Source organism: Podarcis pityusensis, assembly GCF_964106645.2.
Source record: "Podarcis pityusensis genome assembly, chromosome: 1".
Taxonomy (NCBI): Eukaryota; Metazoa; Chordata; class Lepidosauria; order Squamata; family Lacertidae; genus Podarcis; species Podarcis pityusensis.
The window spans coordinates 123,785,784-123,806,217 of NC_138028.1; the positions used below are offsets into that span (position 1 = coordinate 123,785,784).

At 40.8% G+C, this 20,434-nt stretch overlaps 1 long non-coding RNA gene across 1 annotated transcript; it reads right to left on the minus strand.

Annotated features, from left to right (window-relative positions):
- Nucleotides 1-321: 321 nt before the first annotated feature.
- Nucleotides 322-13,502, minus strand: LOC308458898. The gene is made up of 2 exons (XR_013977766.1): nucleotides 13,393-13,502; nucleotides 322-668 (listed from the first exon to the last, which is right to left on the minus strand). It is a non-coding gene; the product is annotated as an uncharacterized lncRNA (long non-coding RNA).
- Nucleotides 13,503-20,434: the final 6,932 nt, after the last annotated feature.

Here is a 20,434-nt window from a genome sequence, read left to right on the forward strand (position 1 = left end):
TGCTTCTGCCACTTTTGCATCTAGTCCTTCCCACCACTGCCGTGTGGCCAATGGAACGCTGCCCAGAATGGAAGGCAGCCCTCAGGCCAAGAAAGATTCCCCTGGTCTAAATGATAATTTACACATCAGCTAAGAAAATTCTCAACAGTATTCTCCACGTTTTAATGAATTTTTATTACCCATTTATCAGAGAGAATGCAGACGTCTTGCTGCCGGCTGGTTTCATTATTAAGATATTCTTTAGTCTAACATGAGTGTTTAAGGCTCAGGCTTTCAAAAGATCGGGGCACAAAAGCATAAATCAGCATCCCATTTTTTGGGGAGCAAAGTCAGACAAATTGACACCCTAAGGTATTTCAAGCCCAAGCCCACAGCTGCATCCTTACATTTGATTCCCCAGATAGCATATGCTTTAGAATGAAATACTCGTCATTGTTTAGAAAGGCAATCTCATAGCATACAATGCCTCAGAGTTCTAAGGCACTTTCAAATTATGACCAACCATGGATTAAAACAAATTACTATGTGGGTTTCCTGGGCCTTCAAACTTCCCCTTCACATTCATAAAAAAGGCAGCAGGAAATCAAGAGGTCCCGTTGTTTTACACCAATTCCAGTCTGTCACTGTAGTCCAGTGAAATTCTTTCACCTCTGTGATCTGCAGAAATCCTAGAGCAAACGTAATGAGACAAAATCCTGTTATTTTCAGGTCTAGTCCACACACAACAGACCCTCCAAGTGTCCCTATTGTCCAGGGGCATTTCCAGATTTACCGAAGCTGTCCTGGTTTCTGGGTTTTTTGGCATGTTAACCTCTGGCCCATGGATGTAATTATCTAAACATGGGAAGCTGACATCACTTCTGGGTGTGGCTTGGCCAAAATGGCATGGTGGGCCAAATGGGGAGGACGGGTGGCTCTAATTAGGTCCTGATTAGGTTGTCCACTAGGCTTCCCTATTCAGCCCAGCAGGCCATTTTGGTGAAGCCACAACCAGCAGCCCTGCGCCTGATGTCATCTTCACATGTTTAGATCTTCGCATCCTAGATATACATCTAAAACATAGGTGGAACAAATAGGTTGTAGATTTTACACAACCTTCACTAAAGCTTATTTTAAAATCTGCAGTGGTTTATCATTGCTACTGCTAATAACTCAGAATATAAATATAAATGCATTAGTGATATGAATCGTAGCATTATATAGCAATATAAATGCATTAGTGATATGCTATAGCCCCAATGACACCCTCACACGGAGCACAGAATTGACACTTTAGTTGCCTTAAATGATTCTGAAAAAGAGTTTCGGGAGACTGCCAAACATCTAGGTGTACAAACATTATGTACATGCTCTCTGCCCATTTTAAAAAATGTGTCCCTGAATTAAGCAGCATCTATTTTTTTCCTTCACCGCCAATATGATTTCTTTCATAAACAAGAGCAATTACTTTAAGAGAAATCTGCAGTGATAAATAGAGGCCCTGTTTATTTGTATCCTCATTTCTTCCACATCATGAATAAGATGCCATATGCTCCTGCTATTCCAATCAGATAAGGAAACATAACACAGGTACAATGTGCAAATTGCCTTAATCATGCAATTATGGGTATTCAATACACTTTCATGATGCAGAACTCAATTTTCACCTGTCTGTATACACACTTTCACCATGCATTGCCAGTGCTCTTGAGTGAGCATTTCATCAGGCCTGTTCCCATTGGAAAATGTCCAAAATCTATACTTAGTCATCACAAGAACACCAGCCTTAATCTTTTTGGCATAAATGGGGTAGGCTGCCATCTCTTGGGAATGTACTATTTTTGCCCCTTCAAAATGTTTTCAAGTGATAACGTCTCTTACTGAGCTCCTGGCAGAAGAACTAACAGTGTGCTTGCCACCTAGGGAATCACTTTTTTTAAGGACTTACAAAAGTTGCGGTTGGGTTTTGCTTTTTTAATATGAGAGTGGGGATAAGTCAAAGTACCACACATATTTTCTCCCACTCCCTTTCAATCAATAAATGTATCCGTACAATAATCAATGCCATCTTAATATTAGCAGAATTGAAGTGCACCATATATTTCACGTTAACACTTGGCATATAATTTATAATGAAATCAATTAAATTATTAAGAAATGGTGAAGCAAAAATACGTGAAATCAAAAGCAATTCATTGGAGTTGTGTTGAAGATATTGAGTTTAATATGCAGAAAATGTAATGTTTGTGTGCGTTGAAGTTTGAAAAACCTATGGAAAGGTTTGCAGGTGCAAAGTAGAGAAGTCTGTGTGAAGCAGGAAGTTTCACTCTGGCAAATGTGGCAGAAAAGGCTGGATGTTTCCATTTCAGGTCGCCATTTATGCCCAAGCTCTAATTCCGAGTCACATGTGCAGTAGAGTTTTTCAAAGAACACCCCACCACCACAGCCAATTCCTATTCTGTTCCTGATCACCCTGGCAGCAGAGTTCCAACTCTGTGGAGAGTGATCACAGTCTTCAAGCACAACACCTTGGTAGATGCCACAGCCTAGGTTTTCTCAAGTCACAGTGAAATGCAGGGTTTGCGAGAGTGAATGATGTGGAACATTAACACCGTTTTAAAATATTTCTGCATCATTTGAGGTGCATTTTGAAAAGATGGGGCAAAAAAATCACTGGAGCCTTCTTCTGCTGCCCTTTCTTCCTGGATGCTCTCTCACAATAACGAAAGCCAGCCTGCCTGGCAGTCAGCACAATCCGTTGATTGAATAAATACAAACCTAACAAACAGTGAGGAAACCAGCTGTGAAAGTGTGTTGTGTTGACAGACAATGCATTTTTAGCAGTGTAATTTACTGCTGTTCGGCTTTACTGACCTTTTGAGAGACTAAAATAAACACATTATTCTCTGTGGTCTGAAGCACTTCACTTGCTTCAGCTATAGCATACTTTACCACATAAAGGGTTCAGAACTGAGAAGCCCTCATGGGGATACAAGGATGGGGATCCCCCCCCCCATAGCTCTTGGTCTGATTGCTACAGCCCCTGTGTCATAATAGTATGCGAGAGTGCATAAGAATGCGCTGCTTGGCTTATTTCGTTGGACCAAACACAACTGCAATATTGAATTCCCTATTATTTCAAAGAACTTCACTGCATCTGCTCTCTCAGTACAAAATTTAGAATCAACAGTACTTACCCCCACACCAGCACCCCACACCAGCACCCCACACTCAACACGCATAGAAATTACGCTTACTTTGCAGTTTATTCTGAAGGATCCTGTGTAAATCTAGAGACATAACCATATTTATAAGGTGTGTGCAATGGTGAGACTAGTTTATATAATGTCATGCTAGTTAGAGCATTGGATATGGGCCGGGGGAACCCAGGTATATATCTTTGCTCAGACAAAATGAGACAATTCCACAAGCCTTAAGTTCCTTGAAGGAATAGTGGGTTGTAATGTAAAAGGGCTCTCCCAACACTACCAGCCCATTGTTGATGTCGTCATTGTTGCAGCTCTCTTCTTCTTTGGTGATCACTTGTAGCCGAGTAAGATTGTGTTCCATAAACACGGTTTTAACAGTGAGTCCGTAAGTAACTGTGGAGGCCAATTCTGGATCCACACGTCCTTCCAAAAGTGGGGACATAGGTTTCTGGACAGGAGTTGACCTCGGTGTGGATTTGCCAAGTGTGCCTTCCTCTTAGCACGTTTTTCCCTTTTGTCCTGAGTTTGAGTGTCTTCAGAGCCCATGTCACCTTTGGTAAAGGCTGTTCTCCAACTGGAGTGTTAGCAGGCCAGTGTTTCCCAGTTGTTGGTGTTTATGCTACCTTTTTAAAAGATTTGCCTTGAGTCTTTGAACCTCTTTTGTTGACCACAAACATTAAGCTTTCCATTTTTAAGTTCGGAATAGATTAGTTGCTTTGGAAGACGATAATCTGGCATCCACACAACATGACCAGCCCAACGAAGTTGATGTTGAATATTCATTGCTTGAACACTGGTGATCTTTGCTTCTTCCAGTACACTGGTATAAGTTCTTCCATGTATCAACATTGCCATTCCATCTTCAGGACATCTATAGCTCTCAAGATCTTTCATCCCTCTTTCCTCTCTAATCATCACCCACATATCGTCATTGAACTGTTCACTTATCTGATTGGACTTCATCTCTGGCATGGCCACTTTCCTGGGTCAGAAAGAATGGAGGTCACTGTAACCCTGCTATTCAAGCAGCTACAGGACACGGTCCCCAGCTTCTTCTGAATTGGCCATATTAATTCAACTTGCGAAAGAACATTTCAGCCAAATAAGCCCCCAGGCAGCACTGAAATTTGTGAGGATATGAAATGTAAATACAGTTTTAACAGCTTGCAAGAGGTCTGTTTGACAATCTAAAGTGCTCCTCGTGCACTGTGAGTTAAGCCAAAACATTTAAATATTAATTGCTGTGAGCAATGAAAATGTATTAGAAACTTTTAATTTATTTATAGAGACTAATGCTCTTTTATAAAAATAATAAATATCATTTTTAAAAACATGTTTTGGAAAGGAAAAGGCTTGCAGTGCCTGCTGAGTGATCAAATGGCTTTATGTCACCCATCGTTGCATTCCAGTGACATATTGCCATGGATGAAAAATGTTGATGGCTAGTCCATTCAAAGAAGCAAGAGGACAATGGAGTGAATTTGAAGTAACCAGAGTGGATGGTTTAAATGCTTGGTGTGAAATAATTAGCCAACCAACCAAACCTAGATTTAGAAATTCCCCGTGGCCTATAAAAATAAAATAGATGAGTGAGATGGCTCATGTTTTCATGCCCAATGTCAAGATGGACTATAGCTGGGTGGGGTAAAAGGTTGCCAACCCCAACATCCCTTTGTTCTCAGGTTGGGTTAAATGAATCAGCCTGTTTACAGCCTGTGTACCATTTGCACATGTCCGCCATATGTCTGCTCTGTTCCATCTCCACATTCACCTGAATTAACAACAACAACAGCTGCTCAAGAATATTCAGCCAATGTTATGGTTTAAGAGAAAATTAAATTAAAATGCTAGATAGATGGTTCCTAACACTTAGTAGATTGGAAAAAATGTGTAAATCAAAGTCAAATAAGTGTTGGAAATGTAAGAAGAAAGAAGGCACTTTTTCACATGTGGTGGTTTTGTAATAAGGTCAAAGTTTACTGGGAAATGATATATAATGAATTGAAAAAGATTTTTAAGATAACATTCGTAAAAAAACACACAGAAGCTTTTCTCTTGGGAATTATAGGATTACAACTACCCAAACAGTATAGTGTGCAACTACAGCTGCAAGAATGGTATTTGCCCAAAAGTGGAAAGATGAAGAGGTCCCGACGAAAGAAAATTGGATACAGAAACTAATGGAGTATGCAGAAATTGAGAATCTTACCAGAAGAATAAGAAAAAAGGAAAACAAACTTTTTAGAAAGGAATGGAAGTGGTTTGTTGAGTATTTACAAACAAACTGTAAACAGATCAAGACATTGGCAGGATTATTGTGAAAACCTGCAGTTTTCAAAATATATTTGAATAAGTTACAGCAATTTGTAGTATGCAGGAAAGGACGGAAATAAATGTAAGGAACTGCAGAAAGAGGGGGAAGGGGGTGGAAACTGAAAATGTTAAAACTATGGTTAAATAATTGTTGTAATATATATAAATGAAAATTATAAAAAATCTAAAAAATCTGTACTTCATATTTACACAGGTTTAGTCTTAGAACATTTCTGAATGTAGTTTCTCCCAAAGGTAAAATGTGGCCCTCCAACTTTTTTGAGCCCCAAACTGCATCATCGTAATGTTTGAGGAATGTGAATTATGGTGGAACACTAAGTTCTCATCTGTGTGTTAGTTCAGGAGATGCATCTCAGATCAGAAGTCACATAGATCAAATTCTTTAAGTATTTATTTCCCTAAATGTTTTGCCCCATATAACCTGTGTTTCTGCATCCTCTTCATTTAGCCCAGTGTTCCCCAAACTTGGGTCTCCAGCTGTTTTGGGACTACAGTTCCCATCTGTTAGGATATTTCCGTTCCACCTTAAAAGGGTGCAGGCTTTGGGAGTCACAGAGTCTGCGTATTTCCTGTTCACAGGATATTTATGTTTTCTGTTGCTTTCGTTTTCTCTCTGTGTCAGAGACACTGAAGCAGGCAGTCATGTTTTTTTTTGTTCTGATCAACGCTGAATAAAACTTGTAAATAATGCTCTCCTGCGTGCAACTTTCGCTGTGCATTATCTGCTGATAGAGAGTGTGCATCGGCTCTAGAATGTGGCAGGCTATTTTCTGGAGCTCATGTCACTAATTGCTGATACTGCGTGCCTACGAGAGATCGATGGATCGTCCGGCAGCTGGCTTTGGGGCCATGGTGGACTTTATCTCCCTGGCAGGATCCCAACAACATCGTCTTTGACCACTGGTCCTGCTAGCAAGGGATGATGGGAGTTGTAGTCCAAGATCAGCTGGAGACCCAAGTTTGGGGAACCTTGATTTAGCCTCTCCCACACATCTGGCTTGCTTTATAAGGCTGTTCATGCCCAACTTGTGGAGGGGAAAGTGGGTTCTCATCCATCAGTCCCCCCCCCCCAGGTTTATATGCCTCCCAGGTATCTCACGTGACACCTGCATGTGTAGGTTGTTGGAGGTGATTTGGGGCCTCACCTCTTAACATTCAACTCAGTCCTTGCAAATATTAGTGAGATCTGCTTCAGAGGGCAGGGGGAATCCACTTATTTTTCTAGGAGTTCTACAGCTGTTTAAATAAACATCCATCTTGGCCACAGAGCATTTTTTAATAGCGTTCCCTTTTTAGCCTTGAAGTGACAAGTAAATAGTTTTGTCAAGATGTCACAAATACTCCCACATCTATTTGACACACACACATAAAACATGTGCAGTTTCCAATACTATTTGCCACAAGCAGCTTAACTGTGAGATTATGTCATAGCAAGTGGTAATTAAAGTCTCCTTAAAGATAGAATGGCAAGAGTGTGGCTCAGAAGCACATATGAGGCATTCGTAATTCCCAGAATGATGGAGGATTCCTTTCCCTTTCTGCAGATAACCAGCGTTAGTCAAAACACTTTCTTCGAAAGGAATTCAAACTATAAACTCTCGCTCTCAAAACAAACAAGGGAAATAATCCTACAGAAGAGATGCATTTGCACACAAATTCACATCTGAATGTACATTTACAGTTGCATCACCACCAACATCATCACGTTAAATTCTCTTTTCTGATTTTCAGTGAAGAGGGCCTGTGTATAACTTCTTGCCTATTGTACATATATACAGTTTTGTACATATTACTTGGCTAGAGAACTGCACTGCAAAATTCATCTAAGTGCCAATTTCGAAAAATGGCTGACTTTCAGTTTCTGTATTATTTTGCAAATTAGGAAAATGCGAACCAAATTGAATTTCTCTCCCCTCCCTAACATCCAGCTAACATGTTTCGCTCAGAATCTGTGAGCTGAGTTGACATCCTGGTGACACGGGTCCAATAAAATGTTTGTTTGTTTTGTTTTGTAACTTAGGTTGCTAGTCACCCAAGTGAAATCTGTCAGGTGTTTGATATGCGGGTCCTCAGCATAAAAATAGTTCTGTAGATACACTTTTTTAATTCAGTGTGCTGTCAACAACAGAAGAAAAGGCGCACTGATGATTTATCTACACACTTTCACAGCAGGTAGGAGCAGAGCTTTTGTCATAAATGCCTTTTTGTCAAAAATGATCACTTTCTGTAGGGTATCTTTTCCACGTAGCGGAAAAAGCCAAGCAACCAAAATATTTCATATGATGAAGGAAGCTGATAGCATTGAGCCAGCCGAAGCACAGTCCTCTAAAGCTGAATGCTTAGCCTACAGAGTTATCTTCCGAAACAGGGAGGCGGGAATCAATTTCATTTCTCCCTCCAGAAACCACTTTCCAAAGCTTTCTCTGGCTATTGCACCTCTCTCCTGCCCCACCACCAATATTCCTTCAAACTCACATTTGGTTTACAGTGTAACCCAGTGCTTTTTTTTTTCTAAAAAAAAATGTTTAGGGGTACTCTCGTTTTGACTCAAGAAAATCACCATTTCATAGTTCAAATTGGGAAAAATAAATACAGTAAATGGTAAAGGTACAAAGATTCACAAAATGTTTAGGGGTATGCGTACCTCTGCATCCCCTCAGAAAAAAGCACTGGTATAACCTAAGTGTGTTTATGTGGATTTAAATAATGTAGACATGATATATCTGTCAGAATTGTCCTACTCACATGTAGGACCCTGGCAGAGACAAATGCCCGACTGGCATGTTCTCTCCATCCTGGTCAGTCATTCAGGAGCTTCAAAAGCTTTCTCCAGCCCGAACATCACAGCGACTGATACTAAGAGGCATCAGCACACTTATGGAGCCTGCATAGTATTAGCAGTCCATGTAACAAACTCAGTAGCACAGCATTTTGGCTAAATTACTTTATTTACATATAATACACTCGGAGCATTCTGACTTAGCTCCTTCCTCTTTCTCATCAGACAGCAAAGAGAAAGAACAAAGGACAATAGTGCCACATCACGGAAACACAGTAACACAAACATCCTGTCTCCGTCACTTCCCACACTGCGGAATGAAAACATACACCGTCATGTGACAGAAAACAATCCCATGACTGCAAGCACGGAGTAAAAATCCTAACAATATCAACATTAAATATATCAACATTAGGATTCCAGAAGAAATAATCTTCAGTTTAAGTCTATGAACGGAAGTTGTAAGTTTAAGCAGGGTGGAATCTAAGGTCACACCACCGCATACATTTAAAAGATACCACTTTAACAGTCATAGCTCCCCCCAAAAGGATCCTGGGAGGTATAATTTGTTAGGGGTGTTGCAAGTTGTTCAAACGACGCTTCCCAGAACCCTTAACATTTTACAGTTCTCAGGATTCCTTGGAGGAAGCCATGACTGTTAACAGTGGGTGTGTGCCATGGGTATGGCCTAAGGGCTCAAAGAGAATTTGTATCAAAATTTTACACACACTCGTATTTAGCTGGAGATCTAAATTCATTTTTTTAAAAAAAGTACATTCCATATAAACTGATAAGTCGTTCATTTGTGGACACCGTCAGCGCATCACGAAAAAAAACCCCGTTTCATATACAATTTCAATAAATCTGTCTACAAACTTCCCTTGGAAGTTTCAGAAGAAATCCTAGTTTTGAACAGGGTACTAATGTAAGGCAGCAGGGGAAAGCCTCATCCAAGTTTTAAGATGGGACATCACTGAGCTCACCATCTGCACGTGATGCGGAAATAAGCTGCTTAACGGAGGCTGTAGATTTCAGTATAACTCAAATCTAACTTATGCAAATAACCGATCAATTTGTTACAGTGTTTGTGAATGCAGCTGGCTGCTCAGTTGTTGTTCACACCTTCCTAATGCGACTGGGCTCTTCAAAGTATTTTTGCAATTTAAATTTATAGTGAAAAAAATTCCTCCCTCCTTCCCCTTTTACCTCATTATACATGCAAACATGCATATGTTCTTTTTACAGCCTGCATTTCCCTGAATTGCTGTCAATTGCCCAGTTGTGTACAAAGCATTTTACTCTCGATGGATCACAATTTCTGATAATTTACACAGAGGAGGTCTTTTCCTTGTTTAGTTCACGTAATTTAAATCTGGCTGGAAGCATCTATGCTGCATGAATCACTCAGGAATAATGTTATAGGTGGATCACAATGGAGGGCTTGCAATAATATTTCCCCCTTGTGGCACCAATTTAAATAAAACTATCCACAGGAGAAAATGCTAATTTGCATCTCCAGTGATGACTTATCCCCTCCGCCCCCCCAGAAATGTGATAATGCTTTCTGCAAATGTGAGGCAGTTGAGCATCCATTATTTAATTGTAAGCATCACTAGGGATTCTCTTCTTTATTTGTTTTGTTATGTTATCTTTTGGTGAGGTGTAGTCACCAGTGTGCAGTTGCCTGTATCTGGAATGTGAGACGCAATTGCTTGGTAATGCCATTGTGACTTGAGTGCTTGTCAGTAGAGAATGCTACTGTGATATGCAAGGTTCTACATTTAGGAAGGAATAGCTAGATGAACAAATATAGCATGGGGGAGACCTGACTTGACAGAAATACATGTGAAAACGATCTAGGGGTCTTAGTAGACCACACGTCAACAGTGGTAATGCCTAATAAAGGTTTGGCGAAGAACAGTGTATTGCAGCTGCAAAAGAGTCTAAAGCAATTCTAGGCTGCATCAAGAGAAAAGTAGTGTCCCAGTCAAGATTAGTAATATTACCAATCTATCCTGCTTTGATCAGACCCAACTGGAGTACTGTACTCTGTTCTGGGCACCACAATTTAAGAATAATATTGAAATAATATTGTAGAAGAGGGCAACCAAGATGATAAAGGGTCTGGAAACCAGGCCTTATGAGGAATGCTTGAAGGAGTTGGTATGTTTAGCATAGAGAAGACTGAGAGGTAACAGGCCCTCCTCAGCATGGCCTGACATGCTGTCAATCTGAGTAGACAATTCTGAGCTAGATGGATAAATATCTTGGCTTCCTAGAATAATGATAATTCATCATTGCAAATGCTACAACATCATGCACCCACCTCTGTCATACCCAACAATGAATTGTGGCATTTTGCATATCTCCTTTAGAAAATGTACCTATGTCGATTCTTTTTTGATTTGTGTGGCCTTTCCCTTAGTGCCTCTCCTCCCTTTCAATATGCTTTACATGGATCAATTTTGTAAGAAAATTTCCAAAAATTGTCAGTGGGAAAAACTTAACATGTAGTGTGTCAATTGACCAATTCCGTAGGGTCTGCAGCGGTACAGCACACATATTCCAAATTTCTTCCTTATCCTTTCTCAAAGCCAACAAAAATGATTGAACTCCCTGGGAATAAATGTTGCTATTAGCATGAAGTTCAGAGTATCTTAGGGACTGGACAGAAAAAAGAGCCAGTTTTTGGTCAGAAGCCATTTTGCATGCTCTCTCTTGACCTATTCTCAATTTGAAAGCCCGCTTTTCTGCGGCAATATAGATAATGAGCAACAAATAAGGGCAGCTCCATAAATGAGTGACATGAGAAGTTTAAACGAATTACTGAAAGTTCAAAAGTCCCCATGATCTAGTGTCTTCATTAGGAATCTAAACCATTCATGGTCATGAAAAAAACAACACCCAAATAGATTGATCCTTTGACTTCCTTTTCCAGCGAGTGTTCCAGCAAGTGTTTGGGCATGTTTAGCCTGGAGAAGAGGAGGTTAAGGGGTGATATGATAGCCATGTTCAAATATATAAAAGGATGTCACATAGAGGAGGGAGAAAGGTTGTTTTCTGCTGCTCCAGAGAAGCGGACACGGAGCAATGGATCCAAACTACAAGAAAGAAGATTCCACCTAAATATTAGGAAGAACTTCCTGACAGTAAGAGCTGTTCGACAGTGGAATTTGCTGCCAAGGAGTGTGGTGGAGTCTCCTTCTTTGGAGGTCTTTAAGCAGAGGCTTGACAACCATATGTCAGGAGTGCTCTGATGGTGTTTCCTGCTTGGCAGGGGGTTGGACTCGATGGCCCTTGTGGTCTCTTCCAACTCTATGATTCTATGATTCTATGATTCTATGAGTTAGAACACATAGTATTTGGAGAAATGAGAAGATGCCATGAATCAGGATCTAAAGTCCATTCAAGGTCCATTATACATACATACATATGATGGAAAAGGCAAAACAAACTCATCAGCAGAGGAAAGGAGGATAGAAGACCGATCCCTGACAGTGAAGAGTACTAACCTAAGAACATAAGGATGTTCCAGTTAGATAGGCAATCACCCATCTAGCCCTGTTTTCACAGTGGTCAACTGGTTGCCTGTGGGAAAACCATAAGAAAGACCTCACTGCTACCCTGCCTGTGCCCCTGCCCCCCCCGTAAGCTACAGGAACAAACCTAGTGTAGCGGGGTGGCAAGAATTCACTTCTACACCACCTTGTTCCTTACCCAGGTAAGGGACCACCTTTCAAATAAACCATGGGACCAAGGAAACTAATTCAAGTCCAGTGTCCAAGTGGGAGCCAGCACTTATTATAGCTATTGCAAAAGGGCAGAGTTTAACTTAATGTGGTTGTCCAGACAACTGGAAATTGCAGAGTTTGGAGAAAATGAAGGATAAAGTGCGAGACTGGTTACATTACGCTCAGATTAAAGAAGTTTTTAAAAATGATAAGAAACTAGGGTTCCAGGTGGAGAAATCGAAACTAGAAACAGAACTGTTAGAACCAAAGACTAAGGTGCTTTCAAGGATGTATAACTTGCTGGTAAAATGGAATACACAAGATGAAATGGTTAAATCGGCTATGATAAGGTGGGCGCAGGACATTGGGTACAATATCATGTTTGAGGACTGGGAAAGGTTGTGGAGTACTGGGTTGAACTTTACTGCATGCAATGCTTTGAAAGAAAATGTAATGAAAATGATATATAGATGGTATATGACCCCAGTCAAACTTGCAAAAATATACCACCTGTCTGATAATAAGTGTTGGAAATGTAAAGAGAGTGAAGGAACATTCTTTCACCTCTGGTGGACCTGCCCTAAAGTGAAGGCGTTCTGGGAAATGATTTATAATGAACTGAAAAAGGTATTTAAGTATACCTTCACAAAGAAACCAGAGGCCTTTCTTTTGGGTATTGTCGGCCAAGGGGTGGTAAAGAAGGATTGGACATTTTTTATGTACGCAACAACAGCAGCAAGGATACTTCTTGCAAAGCACTGGAAAGCTCAAGATCTACCCACACTGGAAGAATGGCAGATGCAACTGATAGACTATATGGAACTGGCCGAGATGACCGGCAGAATCCGTGACCTGGGAGAGGAGAGGATGGAGGAGGACTGGAAGAAATTCAAGATTTATCTACAAAAATATTGTAATTTGAGTGAATGTTAAGCAGGATGCTAGATCTTAAATAACTGAGCACCACTAAATTAGATGATTTAAGATGATAAGTGAGATTGAGAAATATAAACTTTTTCGAGAATTACAAGATTATAAATAAATAGATGGGATATAAGAATGCAAACAAGATGATAAATTGCTGGCAAAAAGTTATAACGATGAAAGTGGGAGCGGGAGATGTGAGGGAATCCAAAGAAGATGTGAAACTATGTTAAGACATATGCTACATTGTTTATTATATCTATTTTGTATGTTAAACCCTAATAAACATTTATAAAAAAAAATAATAACTTAATGTGGTTGTCCTAACCAGTTAAGAAGGTCTGCCACAAGGATGAGCAAGGGTTTGATAGGCAACACACAGAAAGAGTCATAAAACATCTAAAGATTCTTAAAACATAAACATCCTTTGACATACATCAGGAAAGGTTACAGGTTATAAGCAGTAAAATATGCATGGCTCCATATTGGTATCTTCATTCCCTGAATCACCTTGGAGTGTCCCAAATGTGCCCAGGCCATTTGATCTCAAATATACACGTCTGTCACTGTCGCCCTAGCAACCAGGCCTTCAGGATTGTTTACATTCCAGCTGCTATCTGCTCCATGGAAGCTTTCAAGGAGATGCCCTTGCTAACTCACAACAGACATAGGAAAGTATCCTGCCATTTGTACCACTTTCAGGGTCAGGTAGGAGAGGTGGAATGCAGCGTAGAAGGGAGTCACAAAATGTAGGCCTGCAGGGATCATCCATGGATGTATTCCAGCCAAAGGTTAAACACAAGTAATATTGCAAGTAATATCTGCTAGATCTTTGGTCGGGGCTCAGTCTGACCCCTTTCCTCTTACAAGACCCTGCATATAAGTGGCCTCTCTAACTCCTCTCATCGGCCCATATAAATAGCTGAGCCTGGTGAGTATTTAAGGTTCCCAGCCCCTATAGTTATAATTTGCGGGTAGCCATCTGATTTTATTTCGATGTTAATCTGATTTTAAGCTGTATTTTAGTCGATTGTTGAATTTTATGTCTTAATGTATTATATATTCTGATGTTAGCTGCCCTGAGCCCGGTTCTGGCTGGGGAGGGCGGGATATAAATAAATAAATAAATAAATAAATAATTATTATTATATTGGAACATTTTAAAAATAAAATCTACACCCTGGGTCTCTAATTCTTATATCAGTGGGTCTGCCCCATCTGGTGAGCTTCTCCTGCCCAGATTTTAATGTTTGAATGAGGGATGAAAATGAACTAGGGATGTTCACGTATACATTCTATGTCCGGAATGGAAATCCATTCAGTGAATACAATCAGTATTGTTGCTGCTTTTAGTAGGCAAGTGATATGTAATTGATTGCATCCCGTCTCCCACCCAGTTAAGAATGAGGTGGAATAATGTAATGGCCATATCATTTCACCACAGTGGGCAGGGAGATGAATAATGCAGTTATTGGCAGGAGATGAAATGCAGAGGAACAGAAAAAGATCTGCGTGTGACAAATGCAGACAAGAACGGAAAAAAACCCCTTACATCCTCATTCTGAAAAAGTGGTGGCATTCAACTAAGTTTTACAAAGAACAGACCCATTGAAATGAATGCACATGGTTACATTATGTACATTAATTTCAACAGGTCTAGTCTGTTTGAAACTTAGATGCATACCACTCACATTTCCAAAGGTCAAGATTTGTATCCTACACAAACTAAACCCTCTTCTAGTTCAAATTAAGCTAGGTTTGCCATATTTCCAAAACTGATAATCCAGACAAAAAGGTTGTTGAGCTTTCTTGATGAAATCTCAACCAAAAAAATGAGTTTTTAAGTTATTTTTAATGGAAATCGCCAAAAACTACACTACCAACATGGCTGCCATGCATCCAGATTTTCCTGGACATTTCAGTGGTTTCTGCCTGCACGCTGCTTAAGGAGGCTGAATACTAGCTATGTCCGGAAAATTCCAGATGTATGACAACCCTAAATTAAGCCAGAGCCTCTGCTTTAGGGAGAAAACCCTTCAACACAAGCCCAGACTGTAAATTTGAAATCCCAGACAGGGATGTCCTGGTTTAAGAATACTGATTCAGAAACTGGGCTTGTTAGGTGGCCAAAATATTCCCATTCCAATTAAAAAGTGTCTTTTAAAAAATTTCAGCATAGATATCTGAATTCTTTTGGATCTTCTTTCTTTTTTTAATGGTAGACTATTCTTTTGTAGAAAACTAAACAAGACGAGATGTGCTTTTCAACATAATTAGAATTTTGTTTCTCAGCCAGCGGATTCCTTAGCTGAATGTTGCCCTTCCTAACCAGGCTAATGAAATTGAATACAACGCTGGTTGGAAATAATTGTGGTTGGGTGTCGTGGAGCATGAAGTTGTTCAAAGAACAGCCGTTGAAGTCTAACTGCCACTACAATTGGTTTTAACAGAGAATCCTTTAACGAGGGCTGAGTATACTATGCAGAAATCCGTGAAAGGGGGGGGGGGAGTAAAGTTACTGTAGCCAAGGGCAGCTGTAACATTTGGTGCATACATTACTGAACATACGACTCTGTTCAAGTAATTATGCTGCCATTCAATAAAAATGAGTAATTACCTAAGCAATAAATGTCATTTATATGCTTTTCCATGTTGCACATCTGAATAAATTGGATTCATAAATTTGATTCCTTCTAATAGCATTTCCCCCCCCCTCCATTCCAATTTTTAAGTCAACATTTCTTTTTTTTTTTAAAAAAGAAGCTAATAAAGTAGACTGGTTGACACCTTGAGGGGATAAATTTTATATCCTGTATTCACCACTTGCCAGAATTAAAGGCCTCACATTTTAAAGGGTGTTACGTAAATATTAACAAAACAGGGCCCTGAACAATTTGGTGAACAGCATGGTAGTCTTTAGACATTTAGTCACATTGCAAACATAAAACTAGGTGATAATTAAGTTATTATTCAGTATAGTTTTCGGTTGTTATTATAATAAAAAAATACTATAAAGCTTTTTAAAGGATTAAGAAGAAAGCAGGGGTTTCAAAAACCTGGCTTCCTTCCATATTCATGCTGAGTTCCTTTATGAAGTGCAGAGGGAATCCTTTCAGCCTCCCACTGTGTGTATCTTATGGATGGTGGAAGCAGAAATTCCTCCTTCACACTTTTAAGAAGATCATGACGTTTGCTTGAATTTAATATCAGACTGGAAGTGTAGTGAATTTGGCCAGAACTCAAAGCCTGGAATGAAATGTATTGTTTTAGGGTATAACCTCGAGTATGGAGAAAACAGACTGAAGCATTTCTTTTCTTTCTCTTCCCTTCTGCCGCTGCACTGGGGCAAGTGTGGCTGTCCTGCCTGTTGACAGTGGAATGAGCACTTCCTAGTAATAATAATAATAATAATAATAATAATAATAATAATAATAATAATATAATTTATGATTTATACCCTGCCCATCCAGCTGGGTTTCCCCAGCCAGTCTTAAAAACAGAATAAAACATCATACATTAAAAACTTCCCCAAACAGGGCTGCCTTCAGATTAGTTCTAATAGTCAGATAGTCGTTTATTAACTTGATGTTCTACAGAGCAGGTGCCACCACCGAGAAGGCCCTCTGCCTGGTTCCCTGTAACTTGGCTTCTCGCAGTGAGGGAACCACCAGAAAGCCCTCGGAGCTGGACCTCAGTGTCCTGGCAGAACGATGGGGGTGGAGACGCTCGCAGAAGCTCCTTCCTACACTGCCACATGTCATGGGTAGAAAACTTAGAATTAAGAGGCTCCTGAAGGCCACCTTGGTGAAATGTGTTGAGAATACTCTGACATTTTCCGAACTCTCTTCACTTTCCTTCTCCCATGAAGAATTCAAGACAGGATCAAGGTTATTCAGGACTCCTAAGCAATGCTACAGCAGGACTGCGATTAACTTTCAAGTAGTTCTATTATCCAGGCTACAGTCTAATGGTCAAAGGCAACTGCATTTTAGAAAAAGGACGTTGCTCCAAGTGTCAGATGAAAAATAAAGATGAACATAAAGATGAAAAATGGCAACATTATTGGGCCGGAACCATGAAGCGATGTAGAGGTAGGCACTGACTAAAAGTTACCCTGGGGCTGATCGGCAGATCAGTATGCTTATGGGGATCTCGAAGGACCCAGGAGGGAGCAAGTGAGCAGCAGAGTGGGAAATGGATGTTCTGTTTCAGTATACAAATCACCATCACCCTTCTGAATCTTGTAATAATTTCTAATGTCGCAGAGGGACATAACAGCAGCCATCCACTGCATCCCCCGTGTAAGGGTATCAGGGGGTTGCTTGAGAGCAATCAGGCAAATGCCTTCCTGGTTGGCTGTAAAGCCTTGTTATTGGTGCCAAAGAAACCTTCACCATGCAGAGGGCCACTATTCTGTGGCTCGCTCATTCACTGGCAGAATCTGAGTGGGCGGTCCTTAAACCTTCCCCAGCAGAGTAGTTTCTTGACGCCCAGTCTGCGCTTCCCCTCTCTGCGCGGAAGCCTACTGCGCAGGGAGGGCGTGGGTAACGGAGGACCTCTCTCCTCCCCGCTTTGCTCAGGCAAGGTGTCCTGGCACCGCCTCCCCTCCCCTGAGCCCTGCAGCTCCTCTCCGCTGGAGGCGTGGTTACTCTCCTCCGCTGAGGAGGTGCTGCTTCCCACGATCTTTGGGGGCTCTCTGTAATCCATCCGGCTTTTCCCCTCTCACCCCTGAGCCGATGGCAGTTCCCTGACACCCCGCAATCTGGACTCTTATATTTATATCAATGATTCACATACCCCCTGGACTTCAAAAGGAATTGTTTTGGTGGTATTTTGAGTTCTTTGGGTCAAACAGTGGTACAGTGGTACCTCTGGTTGCGAACGGGATCCGTTCCGGAGCCCCGTTCGCAACATGAGCAGAATGCAACCCGCGTCTGCGCATCTGCGGGTGTGCGGGACGTGATTTGCCGCTTCTGCTCATGTGCGTGATGTCATTTTGAGAGCCTGTGCATGCGCGAGCGGCAAAACCCGGAAGTAACCCTTTCCTGTACTTCCGGGTCGCCGCAGGACGCAACCTGAAAAGATTTAACCCGAAGCGTCTTTAACCCAAGGCATGACTGTATCTTGGTTGTCAACCTTAATCTGTTCCAGGAGTCAGTTCAACTCCTGGAACTGTTCAGAAACCAAGGCATGGCTTCTGATTGGCTGCAGGAACTTCCTGCACTCAAGCGGAAGTCACGTTGGACGTTCGTCTTCCAAAGAATGTTTTGAAAACACTTACTTCCGGGTTTTTGGCGTTTGGGAATCAAAACGTACAAGTACCAAGGCGTTCAAGAACCAAGGTATGACTGTGTTTTGTTTCTAGGTATCCTATATAAGCTATTGCTGCCTTCTGTGGGATAACCTTCCAATAGGTTTGGCATAGCCTTGACTGCTTATTACGAAAGAAGAATGTTTATCCCTGATTCTGGGGCACAAATCCACAAGTCATACGCCCTGACTTACATCCCTTTCAAAATCTTCTAAAACAGTATGTAAAGCGGGTGGCAGAGAAGGTAATGGGTCCACACACCCCTCTGGCATTCATGTATTTCAGTAATTCATTGAGACTCTGCTTTTTGGCTGTTTATCTCAAAATTTATACCTGAAGGAGTGTCTCCACCCCCATCGCTCAGCCCGGACACTGAGGTACAGCTCAGAGGGCCTTCTGGCAATTCCCTCACTGCAAGAAGTGAGGTTACAGGGAACCAGGCAGAGGGCCTTCTTGGTGGTGGCGCCTGCCCTGTGGAACGCCCTCCCATCAGATGTCAAGGAAATTAACAACTATCTGAATTTTAGAAGACATCTGAAGGCAGCCCTGTTTAGGGAAGTTTTTAATGTTCAATGATTTGTCGTATTTTTAATATTCTGCTGGGAGCCGCCCAGAGTGGCTTGGGAAACCCAGCCAGATGGGTGGGGTATAAATAATAAATTATTATTATTATTAGTAGTAGTAGTAGTAGTATGTCTATTGAAAAGTGAGTGTCGTTGAAGTGAATGCAGTTTTTTATAATTTTTATTGAAATTCATTGACATAAAATACAATAAGAAACAAACTAGTCTACAGAATATTAAATAATATTCTGTAATATTATTAATATTAAAAGAATATTAAAGTAAGCCAATGGGGTTTAAGAGGGCAACAATCCTATTCACACTTACCTGGGAGTCAGTCAATGGGTCTTACTTCTGAGTAGACGCACACAGCATTACACTGCTCATCCCTTAAATGTAGCCAATAATAGGCATTTATTGTGTATTTTGTCCATTTACCAGAATAGCCTTGGCCTTCCCTAAACATGAAATAATGAAATAGCACCCCTGAGGATATATGTGAACGTTTATAGGGAGATTGTCATTTGAATTTAAAACACTTTCCCAGCACATTACATGCCACATTTAAAGAAAAATTAAGATTCCCAAGTCTCAAAAATCACATGAGGGGCAAGGAGGTTATTAACCTCATTTACGAAAGCTCCTTGAACAGTCGGTGGAAATGAGTGCAGTGCAATCACTGAAAGGAAGGGGAGGACTATATTTGAAGGGGTGTGTGGAAACAGGTACTCTGGAGAAGGGAGATAATTAGTTTCTTTTTCTTTTTTTAAGGAAGTAGAGGAGAATGTCTCTTTAAAGCCCAATGACTTTGAAAGGCAAAGAGGGTTTTTTTGGAGGACACCAAAGCAGTGATCCTGGAAAAAGTGGACGGAATTCAGTTTTAAATTTCAATAATCTTACTAGGAGGTTAGGCATACACTTAATCCACTTAGAAAGAAAGAAAGAAAGAAAGAAAGAAAGAAAGAAAGAAAGAAAGAAAGAAAGACAGAAAGGTAAAGGACCCCTGGACAATTAAGTCCAGTCAAAGGCGGCTATGGAGTTGTGGCACTCATCTCACTTTCAGGCCGAGGCAGTCAGCGTTTGTCCATAGACAGCTTTTCCGGGTCATGTGGCCAGCATGACTAAACCACTTCTGGCGCAAAGGAACACCGTGATGGAAACCAGAGTGCGTGGAAACACTGTTTACCTTCCCGCTGCAGCGATACCTATTTATCTACTTGCACTGGTGTGCTTTCGAACTGCTAGGTAGGCAGAAGCTGGGACAGAGCAACAGGAGCTCACCCTGTTTCAGGGATTTGAACCACTGACTTTCTGATCGGCAAGCGCAAGAGGCTCAGTGGTTTAGACCACAGCGCTACCCACGTCCCATTTGAAATAAATATGAAATAAATATGGTGTGTCATACAATCTTCTGTAGTGTTGACTGGACTGCACAAATATGTCAATTTCAGATCCTCTATTTTTTTCTTGTTTTCCCAATCTTAAATTCTGTTCACCACCAGTCTGCATTTTATTTTTTAAAAAGAGTCATCACAAGCATTTGCCAGAGTTTTAGAATGTGTTTCTAACTTGCACAACGTTGTATGCAAAGTTGCATGCATTTT